We start from the raw sequence: 12062 nt of genomic DNA on the forward strand, positions 1-12062 counted from the left end.
TTGTGGCTCTGATTTGCATTTCCCCGTCTGCTGGTGGCTTCGAGCATCTTCTCCTGTTTGCTGGACATTCATTTGCTCTGACTCCCTTCTTTCGCCCATTTATATCTTCTGTCCACTTTTCTATTGGATATTTGGGTTTTTTTTAATGAGTTGATGCTTACTGTGTATTTTAGGCATTTCTATGTTGTTGGTCACCTCTGTCAAAATACACTTTGCACATTTCTTCTTTTCTATTTTGTGTGTGGCATCTTTGGCCACACACATATGTATATTTAGTGAACTTAAATGCTCATGTTGATGTACGTAGAGAACGGTGCGCACATCGTAACTGCTCGGCTTAGAGAATTCGACAAGGTGAATAGGGTGTGATCACCACCAGATCGAGAAGTAAAATGCTACTAGAAGGCCAGACACCTCCATCCACGCATCCAGGTCCCCGCCCTGGCTCCCGGCTGCTCCCAGCTCGGAGCTTCATGTAGGCGAGTCCTTACAGTTGGGCTCTCCTCTGACTATGGAAGTAGCACAGCTGCTTACAGAATCGAGAAAATAGAGAGAACTCTAGAGAAGAAAACACTGGTTACTGACTGGGGTGTGATGCCCTTTTCACATTGTTGTTCTTCCGTGAATTGCCAGTGAGGGCTCTGCCCTGTTTTTCCCTTGGAAAATTGCCTCTTACAAAAATAACTGCATCAGAACCCCCTTTCCAGGGTAAGGATATTAACCCTCGCCGTCCTCATTGCCCATGGTTTCCTTGATTCATCGTTTGCTCAATTTTATCATTTGAGGTACAGATAGTCATACATTTTAGGTGAAAATTCCCTTTTCACACTTTAAGAGATCCTATTTACTGTGATGTCAGTGAAATATACATTTTCTTTAAAAACAGTTATGGCTTCTTTTTTATGTTTAGCTTCTCGATCTGTTTGGAATTTATTTCGGGTTATGGTTTGGAATTTACTTCGGGTTATGGAGTGAGGCCCTGATATGGATTTTTTCCCAAGGAGGCGGTTTTTCAAGCACCTGTAGTGGGAAGTTGCGTGCGCTCTGCCTGCCCGTCGGGGACACTTCTCCTGGGCCCACGTCAGCTCTGCTAGGAGCTTTCTCCCGTGTCCCTGCTGTCGCTCGCCAGTCCTCCCCTGTAGGTTACTGCCCCATCGCTGTCTCCCTCCTGCATGTTTGAAGATCCCGCAGGGCAGGCAGCCTTCAGTGCTCCTCTTTTCCAGAAGTCTCAGTTTTTATTCCCATTGGTTTATCCTTTCCGATCATCTTTGGGGTCATTTAGTCAAATCTTTGGAGGAGAGTTAAAATAATTTGGGACAATCCGGCTTCTTTACAGGATAGCTTCTCAGAAACACATTTCCCCAGAAACTTGTCACTGCTCTGAGAGCAAAGGCAAGATCATATTCGTTGGTTTTATCCTCAGAAACGGACTCAGCCCCGGCGTGTTGTAGGCCTCGCGCGTAACTTGCGTGTGGATAATGCAGGAGCATGTTGGGAGCTGATGCCTGGAGCTGTCCCTCTGTGCCTCTGGGAGGCTGGGCATTTCCTCCCATCCCCCCCCCCGTGGGTTTCGGGCGGCACGCCCCTGCGCCCCAGTGGCCTGGGCACTATCTGGGACCCTTCCAAGGACTAAGAGGAGGCTCTGGGGCCATTGCAGTCCAAAGAGCTCCACTGTACTTTATTCTGTAAATTAGGCCGCCGTATAAGATTTCATCTTACAAAGGATTCTTCTGCTTAAAAATGTTTGAAAACTGTACCTTAGGGCCCAAGGCGAAACCTTCTGTAGTGGGATCGAGTCCCCAGATCCAGAAGGTGAGCTACGTGGACTCTGGGAATTTTTCTGGCAACCCCAGCTTCCACGACGTGTGTGGCCTTAGATCTCCTTACACATAAAACCTAAGTGACGTTGAGCTGTTTTAAGGGGAAATGGGAATGATGTACGTGGCAGTGATCATGAGGCGTCTCTTTTCATCCAGAGCATTCCAGTTCAGCAGCCTCCCATCCGTAAGGAGCAGGGTGAAGGCAGCAACGGTGGGCCCGTGGTCTGGACAGCGTGAGGTCACCCGGAGGGCTCCCCCAGCAGCTGGCCTCGCCGGAGACCCTGGCCGCACTTCTCCTGAAGCCGCAGATGGAGAACACTCTGTGACGGCCTCGGAGAGCACATGTGCATTCCCTGGGGAGCGAGGCCAATTCACTAACAGTACTCGATCCTTGTTCCTTCTGCCAAAGGAATTTCCATTCTTTATCTGCTATGGGGCAGAGTTCATTTCCAGCAGTGGTTTCCTGAGGGGTGAGGCCGCAGGCCCCGTGGTCTTCAATGGGCCCCGCTGGTGAAGGGAAGGCCGCCGTTTCTTTCTCTTCCCTTCACCCACACTGATAGTAACTGGCCGTGGCCTCTTATGATTTCTCCAGAGAAATGGAAATTGCAGCTCAGAGTCTTAAAACAGTGTCCTTTGATCTAAACGTTCCAGGAAATAAAACACCTTGGCAGTTATGGAGTCCAGACAGGGACGCATTTCCAGGGAGTCCCTGCGCGGTGCTTGTCAAGAGCGGCACCCCCAGTCCTCACGGGCGCGATGAGTCTTCTCCTGTGTGCAGCCTGGTCCCCTTCGGCGTCCATAGATGTCCACACATGGTTCCGTGGCAGAGGCACAGCCTCGTGGCCCCCGTGGATGCGCGTGTCCCCATGACGTGTTGCCAGGACTGCTGTGCCCGAGCCTGGTGTCCCGCCTTCCCCCAGCCTCTCCCTGCTCAAGCCCAGCCTCCCCCACATGCAGCCGCGCTTGGTGCCTGAAAGCCCTGGGCAGTGAGGACGCCCCGCCAGGATCCGCCGTGTGGACAGTTGGGGCGGGGGCTGCTCCCCAGGGTCTGGCCCCCTGGGGGCCCGAAGCCAGTTCTCAGTAGGGCTTCTCTGACAGCGTGTTCTAGTCTCCCGAAGACAGAGTCCGGTGCGGGGTGCCCCCGGAGTCTGTGCGGGTCAGGTAGGACGTACCTGGCTGAGACGACAGAGTTGTGTCCCCCACCCCCAGACGGATAACTCCCCGCACCTCAGACTGTGACTGTGTTTGGGGACGGGGGCTTTAAAGATGTAGAAAGTTAGAACTAAGGTTTTTCAGGTGGGTCCTGATCCGGTCTGACTGGTGTCCTTGTGAGGAGAGGAGATTAGGACAGGGACACATACAGAGGGAAGGCCCTGTGGTGACCCCGGGAGGAGCCAGGCCTGGGAAGAAACCGGCCGGGACCTCGTCTGGGGCGCCCGGCTCCAGAGGTGCGAGGAAGTGAGTTTCTGCTGTTCAGGCTGCCCGGTGCCCGGGATGTCGTGTGGCCGCCCAGCCCTCGGGAGGGAATTTGCCAGCACGGCAGAAGGACTCTGAGATTTTCTGACCCCGCCCCGGGCACGGGAGGCGGACCGCGAGCTCCCAGCAGTTACGTGGATTGCAGAGCGGACCCCACGTCCGGCTCCTCCACCTCACGGCTCAGGGGCCGCCCGGTCGCTCTCACAAACAGCAAGCCCGGGCCTGGGCCCCCCCCTTGGAGGGTCGGACTGACCAGGCTGGGGGGCACCCCCGGGCGCCAGGCTTTTACAAGCTCCCCAGGGACGCAGATGAGCAGCCAGGGAGGGGGCGCTGCTGCTCCAGGGGTATGTTCCCGCCTTCGGCATCGGCCCCCAGGTCTCTTCTTCAAGGATCCGCTGTCCCCACTGGGGTGACAAGAACCCATCCGGCTTCCTCGTTGAGACCGGGGCCTCCCTGGGTGGTGTGTGTCTGTGAGGGGCCCCGGCAAGGGGATTTAAAGCCCTTGTTGGCAGGAAGACTCATTTCCTGTGCGTTGGGAACGATATTCTCCGAGGCCACACACACAAAGTTTAAGAAGGGACTATTTTATTGGGCATCTCCAGTTTGTGAAGAAGTCATTGAGCTCCACACTCTTCTGTCTGTGTAGCATACTTTAATAAAAAGGTTCAGAAAGTGATTCTTATTTGTTTATAACCAAATTTATCCTCAGAATCAAGGCTATGCATAGCCCGATAACAGAAATGAAAGATAATGTCTTCCAGATCAACCCCGTTGTTTAAACTGTCAATTCAGGGATTCTTCCTCCCGTCTGCCAGGGCTGGGTCTGGGCTTGGTGGAGGCAGGGGTGGGCTGCCTGGCGTGGGTGCGGGGAGCTGTCCCATCTGACTCTCCTTGTCTCCACTGACTCTGCGGCGGCCTGTGCCAGCTGGCATTGATCCTGGCTGCGCTGCACTCAATCCGCTGATATGCCAGGTACTGGTGCCACCTGCGGATCCCCGCCCAGGGGTCAGGCTCCTCATCCTCACCTATGACCTCTGATGAGCCAGAGCTGCTGACGGGGCACCTCCGAGCACGACTGGGCTCCAGCCAGCTTGAAAGCTCCTGCTGAAAGGAAGGCAGAAAGATGGGACAGAGGGAGCATGGGGCTGGAGCTGAGGGCCAGAGTGGTCAGCCTGGAGGCTGCCTGGTGCCTGGGCTCCCTGCTCCCCACACTCCGCAGGCTGTAGGGCCCTGGCACAGCTGCTCTGCTTGCCTGTGGCCACCTGGGCTGCATTTCTGCACCCCGCTCTATTCCGGCCTTCCTGGGCTCTACTGGGGAACCCCTGAGACCTGCCTCAGCTTTGCCCCTTCTCTGCGACAGGTGGGGAAGGACTGGCTGGGGCCGAGGAGCCCCCTGGGGGGCAGATGGCAAGACCCAGACTCTCTACACAGGTTGTACGTTTGGCATCCCGATTCTTTAATCCTTGTTAAATTACTTACAAACCAGCCACTCTTGAGAGCATAGTGGAAATGAAACAGACTTTGGAGCCAGAAGAAGGGAACTATAATCCCAGCTTTCCCACTCTCTTGCTGTGTCAGCCAGCACAAGTTACTTGGCCTCTCTGAGCCTGTCTCTACAGGCTAGGAGATGATAGGACCTGCCTTGTGGCGTAGCTGTGAGGACTGAATTTGATGAAATGTCGAAGCCCTGAGCCAGGACTGGGGGGCGCACGGAGGCAGCGTGGGCACAGGTGTCCTCGTCGTTGCCGGAAGCAGGGGGCTAAGCGCGAGTACTGGGTTGCTATTGGGTCTTCAAGGAATAGAACAACGTGGGGGGCATTCGTCCTCTACGGATAATTTCTTCTCAGCAGAAACAGCGTGTGAAGCCAAGCAGAGGGAGGCCTCCCTTTCCAGAAGCTTCTTATTGAGCCGCAGCTCCAGCAACAGCTCCCCACACGGCGCTGCTGGCCCGGAGCGCGGCCTCCCATGGAGCGCCCCCCTCTTCAGAGCCGAGCCTTGTCCCCCACTTCCCCACCGACCACGCTCTCGATGGGGAGGAAGCCAGTGCAGTTGTAAGGCTTTCTTTTTGGAAAAACAAGAGTTATGGGCAATGACATTAATTTAAAAGCTTTTAAGGAGCCAATTCACCTGTGAAAGTGCTCCCCAGGTGAGAGCCTTCCTGTGCGGAAAACAGCCCGGTCTTTAAAAGGATTTTAATTAATGTTGCTGAGAAACAGACCGATGGCATTTAAGTCTGAGAGCTAACGCTCAAAGGTGCCAGCCAAGAGTTTTATGACGTGGAGCTAGTTTTCTTAAACGCAGTTGAAATAATATTCCCATGCACTTAGCCTCCACATTTTATTCTGGTCCCGGCCAAAAATGAGTGCTGAAATCCTCAGTGGCCTAACTCTCAGCCCTCCCGACGGAAGGCAGGCGCTCCCCGCCAGGACCTACTCGGTTGCACTGGAGAGGAATTTTCAGGAACACGGCCTCCTCCTCACCCCCCGTTGGGCACATACCTTGCTGGGGGCAGCCGTCTCTCCCCGAAGTCCGGTCCAGTGTGGCTCTAATCTGAACTGGGGAGAACGTGCCAAAGCTGGAGGAGGGCAGATGGAGGGAGGGTGACGGCGCCCAGGCCCCGGGCAGCCCCGTCTGGGCAGCGGGCTTGGAATGGCAGACTGCGGAGTCGCCCAGGCTGGAGACAGGAGCCATTGTGTGTCTCCTGGTGCAGCCAGATGCTCCATCCCAAGCAGAGCATTGGGACGCATGCTGGGGGCTGGTGAGGATATTGGGCTGATGTCGGAGGGGATTTAACAACAGAAGGGAATGCAGGTAGTAGACGGTGGACAGGAATGGACAACTAGAAGCCAGGCCTGGGAAGAGGTGGAGCTACTGAGCAGGAATTTGAGAAGGAATTGAATACATGGGGGTGGCAGTGGGTTGAGTGTGTCCTCGTACAGGTATGTCCACCTGGAAGCACAGAATGTGACCTTATTTAGAATAAAGGCATTCCAGGATAGAGTGAACATCAGGATCTTGAGATGAGATCATCCTGGATCAGGGTGGGGCCAAGACCCAAGGATGGGGTTCCTTAGAAGAGACAGAAAGGACACAGGGGGACACAGAGGAGAGGCCACGTGGAGACAGAGGCAGACTGGAGGGACACGGCCACAAGCCCAGGGACGTGGGAGTCCCACGAGCTGGGAGAGGCAGGCAGGAGCTCCCCAAGGGCTCTGGTGGGAAGTGCCGCTCTGTCCTCACCTGATTTCAGGCTCCTGGCCTTGAACCGAGACTATCGTGTTGTCATATGTTGCCCAGTTTGTGGTCACTTATTGCGACAGACACAGGGGACTCAGGGAGACAGTCACCCAGAAGAGGCTTTACCACAGTGCGTCCTGGAGTCCTGGTCGAGGGCTCTTCCTAAAGGTCACGTCAGTCCATGAGTTTGGGAGATGCTAGGTCAGCCCAAGGTCATACGCTCACATGGGCTTCGATCTCTGGGTGGCACAGGAATGTAGATTTTCTTTCTTTCTTTCTTTTTTTAAAGATTTTATTTATTTATTCGACAGAGAGAGAAAGCCAGCGAGAGAGGGAACACAAGCAGGGGGAGTGGGAGAGGAAGAAGCAGGCTCCCAGTGGAGGAACCTGATGTGGGGCTCGATCCTAGAACCCTGGGATCACACCCTGAGCTGAAGGCAGATGCTTAATGACTGAGCCACCCAAGCACCCCTGGAATGTAGGTTTTCAAACTCAATAGTATGGCTGTTTGTTCACGGTGTGTCTCCTCATCTCCTCCTCAAATGAGTTTTGGGAAGTGCTGGTCTGGCGCACGGGGGTGTCGGGTCTTGGGGAGGTCAGGCGCCACAACAGAACCAGCCCGGATGGGGACAGGGGTGAGGAGGCAGTGAGCGCAAGTAAGTTCCTGCACTTGTCCGTGCCTCGGTTCCCTGTCTTTAACATGAGGACGAGAGCAGCACCCCTTCATAGGGTCATGGTGAGAATGGAATGAGTCAATACAAGAAAAGCCCTTAAAACAATACCCAGAATGTGGCTTATGAACACTTGCTACAGAAATCCTGCTAGTAGCGTGGTTCTGGAGAAGCATGTCACGTGACAGCTCCAGCAGTGGCCTGGTCCCTGTGGAAGGCCGGAGCACCCGGAAAAGCAAGGACCCCTTAAATCATCTGCTCCTGTCACACCTGCTCACAGTCCACGTGAGTGTGTTTTACTGAATGTACTTTGGGACGTCCCTGGAGACTTTCAGTTTGCACTTGAGGAAGACTACTGTGTACAGACAGACAGCACATTGGGGAGTGGACTGGGAGAGTAGGAGGGGCTTCTGGCTGCCCAGAAAGCAATGGGGGCATGGGGACTAGCCTGAGGGATGGGTGTGCAGAGCGCTATTCATCCCTGGCAACCTTCTATCAAACGACCCTTTTCTCAAAACCACGCAGTGGCCAGTGCTCCCAAAATCTCTGTCTCAAAGAAGGGAGGCCCCACAGGACAGTAGAGCACAAAGGAGATTATTTTCAGCTCTGAGTTTCAAAATAATGCTTTGAAACTTCCCAGATAAGACCGTACTCTGAGAAAAGGTCTTCGTAGTTTTAAAGGCTTAATTTTTGTGCACAGTGTTATAAACATATTTGTGCTGTGAAGAACAGATTGGGAAGTATGCAGAGTGAATATGTAGACAGTTTTCCACCCTCAACTTGATAAACACCCCACAGGCTGGGGAGGGCGAGAGGCGAGTCGAAGGGAGAGCAAATGAACCGGGTAGTGGGAATGGACTCGCTCTACCAGAGGCACTGGTGACGGACTCCATCTTTCACAGAGCTTCAGGCCGGGGCGGTGGGGAGGGTTGCCAAGAGGATGGGAAGAAACCAGACCACCCATTTCCAGCATCTGAGAGAGGTGCAGAAGCCAAGGAAAGGGTCATTGGAGGTCAGAAGGGACACCTTTGGGAGGGGTGTTTTGGGAGCCCTTCCTGGAAGGGAAGAGGGTGAGAGGTGGTATCTTATTCTGACCCTGGCCTTAATGAGGACAGCTTCAAGGGTGTTAGTGGGGAGACTTGATCTGGATATTCTGTGCTTGGGGGGCTCAGACTTCCTGCTGGGGTGAGAGGCTGTAGGAGGGGCTGTAGCAGTTGAGTTGGGACTTTGGAAACAGCTGCACCCCCAGGGTGCCTTGGGGTAGGTAAGAAGAGCATGTGTGGGCTCCACACCATGAGAGAGCCTCTGGGGGCCCACTGTTTGTCCCTCCTCGCCCCTGACCTAGAGGCAGTCCGACTACAGGGCAGCCAGTGGAGGGAGGAAGCCCCTCTTCACCTCCATCATGTTCCTCATCCCTGCACAGCCACCAAATCCTGCGGAATTCATGCTCATCCTTTGGGACTTAGCTTGGTTGTCTCTCCTTCTAAAAACCTTTTCTAGCCTTTCAAGGGCTAGGTGTTTCCTCTAAGGGCTTTCCAAGACCCCTGCTCTTGCCCCAGTATTTCACAGTGTACCATCATTGCCTGTGGACTTGTGCGCGTCCCTCACTAGATACAGCCCCCAGAGCCAGGTGCTGTGCCTTGTGGCTGGAATGGGGATGGCAGCAACACTTACTTGGTAGGAGTGAGTGGTTGAGGGGAGGTGGTCAAATGCATTACGGTGCATTCATACCAATAACTATCTGCAGCCAACCCAAATCATGCCTTAGAATGATATTTAGTGGCATGAGGGAAGTGTCATTATGTATAAAAATGTTAAAAGTGGCTACTTCTATACCAGTACACATTTATTGGAAGGGCTAAAATTGAGACGACTGATGACACTAAATGTTGACAAGGTTGGGGAGCAACGGGAATGCAGTGTGGGAATATATATGATACAATAACTTTGGAAAAGTTCTGGTTGTTTCTTACCCTATGACCCCAAAATTCCCTTCCAGATATTGATCCAAGAGCAGTAAAAACATACACTCACAAAAAGACTTGCACAAACATATCCACAGCCATTTGGACAATAATAGCCCCCAAAGGAGAGCAGCCCAGGTGCGCACCAGTAGGAGACTGGATGAACAAATTGTCAAGCCATACAATGGGTTGCCCCCTGGCAGAAAAGGAGCTAGATTATTGATACATATAACAGCATGGATGAAACTCAAAAAATCATGCTGAATGAAAGAAGTTTAGCACAAAATGATTATAATTCCATGGCTATAAAATTCTAGAACAGCCAAAACTATTCTTTGGAAAACAAATAAACAAAACAAAACAACAGACCAGGTTGCTTTTGTGGAATGTGGGAGAGGGAGAGGATTGGCTGGGAAGGATGATAGTGATATTCTTTATCTCGATAGGAGGTTGGACCACACGTTTGTCAAAACTCAACAAATATACCCTTAAGATTTGTGCATTGTATATAAACTTTACATCAAAAGAAAAAGCTATTATTGAATTCCACTTAATGATAAGTATGTTGAGGTATTTAGAGGGAAACATACTAGTCTTTGCAATTTACTTTGAGTTCCATAAAAAACCAAGATAGATTAATGGTTGGGCAGAGGGGAGGATAGATGGGTAGATATGGGACAGAGCGTGGTAAGATGTGAGTGGTCAAACCCAGATGACGACTCTCTGGGCACCCACTGGATATTAGCTTCCTGTGGTTGCTGTAATAAATTACTACCACCTGGGGGCTTAAAACAACAGAAATTAATTTTTTCCCAGTTCTGGAGGCCAGAAGTCTGGAATCAAGCTGTCTGCAGGGCTCCGCTTGCTCTGAAGGCTTCCTGTCTCTCCCATCTTCTGGGGGCTCCTTAGCTTGTGGTTACGGAGGGAGAGACAGGGGAGGCCATTCTCTGCTTCTCTTATAAGGACACAAGTGATTGCATTTAGGGCCCACCCTGATAATCAGGACACCAACACCCCGCCATCTCAATATCCTTAACTTAACCAATAACTACAAGAACCCTTTATCCAAACAAGGCAAGATTTACAGGGATTCAGGGATTAGGACCTGGTATCTTTGGGGCCATTATTCAGCCTAATACACACTGTAAACTTCTTTCCGTTTTGCTGTATGTTTCAAATTTTTCATGATAAAGTGTTGAGGAAAAAGTGGTTATTTCTGGATGATAAATTGTTATTGACATTATTATTATTATTATTTGAAAAAGACTTTTTGTTTTTTAAAGAGCAGTTTTAGGTTCACAGCAAAATTGAGGGGAAGGTACAGAGATTTCCCTTATACATACTCTTTTGCCCACATACCCACAGCCTCTGCCACTATCAAAATTCTGCACCAGAGGCATACATTCATTACAGCTGATGCATCTACCCTGGCACATCATTATCACCCAAAGTTCATAGTTGGCATTGGGGTTCACTCTTGGTGTCGTACATTCTGTGGGTTTGGACAAATGTGGGAGGATATACATCTATCATTACAGTGTCATACAGTATTTTCACTGTCCTGAGTCCTCCATGCTCAGCCCACTTATCTCTCCCTTCTTACTAAGCCCTGGTGACCACTGATCCTTTTGCTGTCTTCATTGTTTCACCTTTTCCAGAAAGGTCAAGTTTTATTCTTCTGCATGTGGCTGTCCAGTTTTCCCAACACTATTTATTGAACAGACTCCTTTCCCCATTGGATATTCTCACTTAAAAATGAATTGACTGTATATGCATGGGTTTATTTCTGGGCTCTTGGTTCCGTTCCATTGGCTGGTGTGTCTGTTTTTAATGCCTGTATGTTAATGTTTAATGCCTGTATGTTTTAAAGCCTGTATGGCTTTGTAATATTGTTTGAAATCAGGAAGTGTGATGCCTCCAGTTTTCTTTCTCAGGATTCTGTTGACTATTTGGAGTCTTTTGTGGTTCCATATGAGTTCTAGGATTGTTTTTCCCATTTCTGTGAAAAATGCCACTGGAATTTTGATGGAGATTGCATTGAATCTGTAGATGGCTTTGAGTAGTGTAGGCATTTTAACAATATTAATTTTTCTGATCCATCAACATGGGATTTCTTTTGATTTATTGGTGTCCTCTTCAATCTCTTTCATCAATCTTATAGTTTTTGGTGTCTAAATCTTTCATCTCCTTGGTTAGATTTATTTCTCGGTATTTTATTATTTATCCTGCTACTGTAAGTGGGATTGTTTTCTTTTTTCATTTTCAGAGAGTTCACTGCTCATGTAGGAGAATGCGTCTGATCTCTGTCTGTTGATTTTGTATCCTGAAAATTTACTGAGTTGGTTTATTAGTTCTAACAGTTTTTCAGTGGTGTCTTTAGGATTCTCTATATAAGATCATGCCATTTGTTAACAGAGGCAATTTTATTTCTCCCTACAAAATTGGACAATGTAGAGGAAATGGATACATTCATAGACATATACAAACTACAAAGACTGAATCATAAAGAAATAGAAAATCTGAACAGATCAATAATGAGTAAGGAGATGAATCAGTAATCAAAAAACTTCCAAATAAAGAAAAGCCCAGGATCAGAGGGCATCATGGTGAATTCTACCAAACATTTAAAGAATTAATGTCAGTCCTTCTCAAGGTTTTCCAAAAAATGGAAAAGGAGGGAACACTCCCAAACTTATATTACAATGCCAGCATTACTCTGATACCAAAGCCAGATAAGGACACTACAAGAAAACTACAGATCAATATCCCTGATATATATGATGCAAAAATTCTCAACAAAATACTAGTAAATTGAGTTAAAAAGCACATTAGAGACATACACCATGATGAAGTAACAAAAATGGTTTATTCCAGGGATTTGAGAATGGTTCTAT

This window comes from Ursus americanus, chromosome 1 (assembly GCF_024610735.1).
Source record: "Ursus americanus isolate L20-20 chromosome 1, mUrsAme1.1.p, whole genome shotgun sequence".
In the NCBI taxonomy this organism is placed as follows: Eukaryota; Metazoa; Chordata; class Mammalia; order Carnivora; family Ursidae; genus Ursus; species Ursus americanus.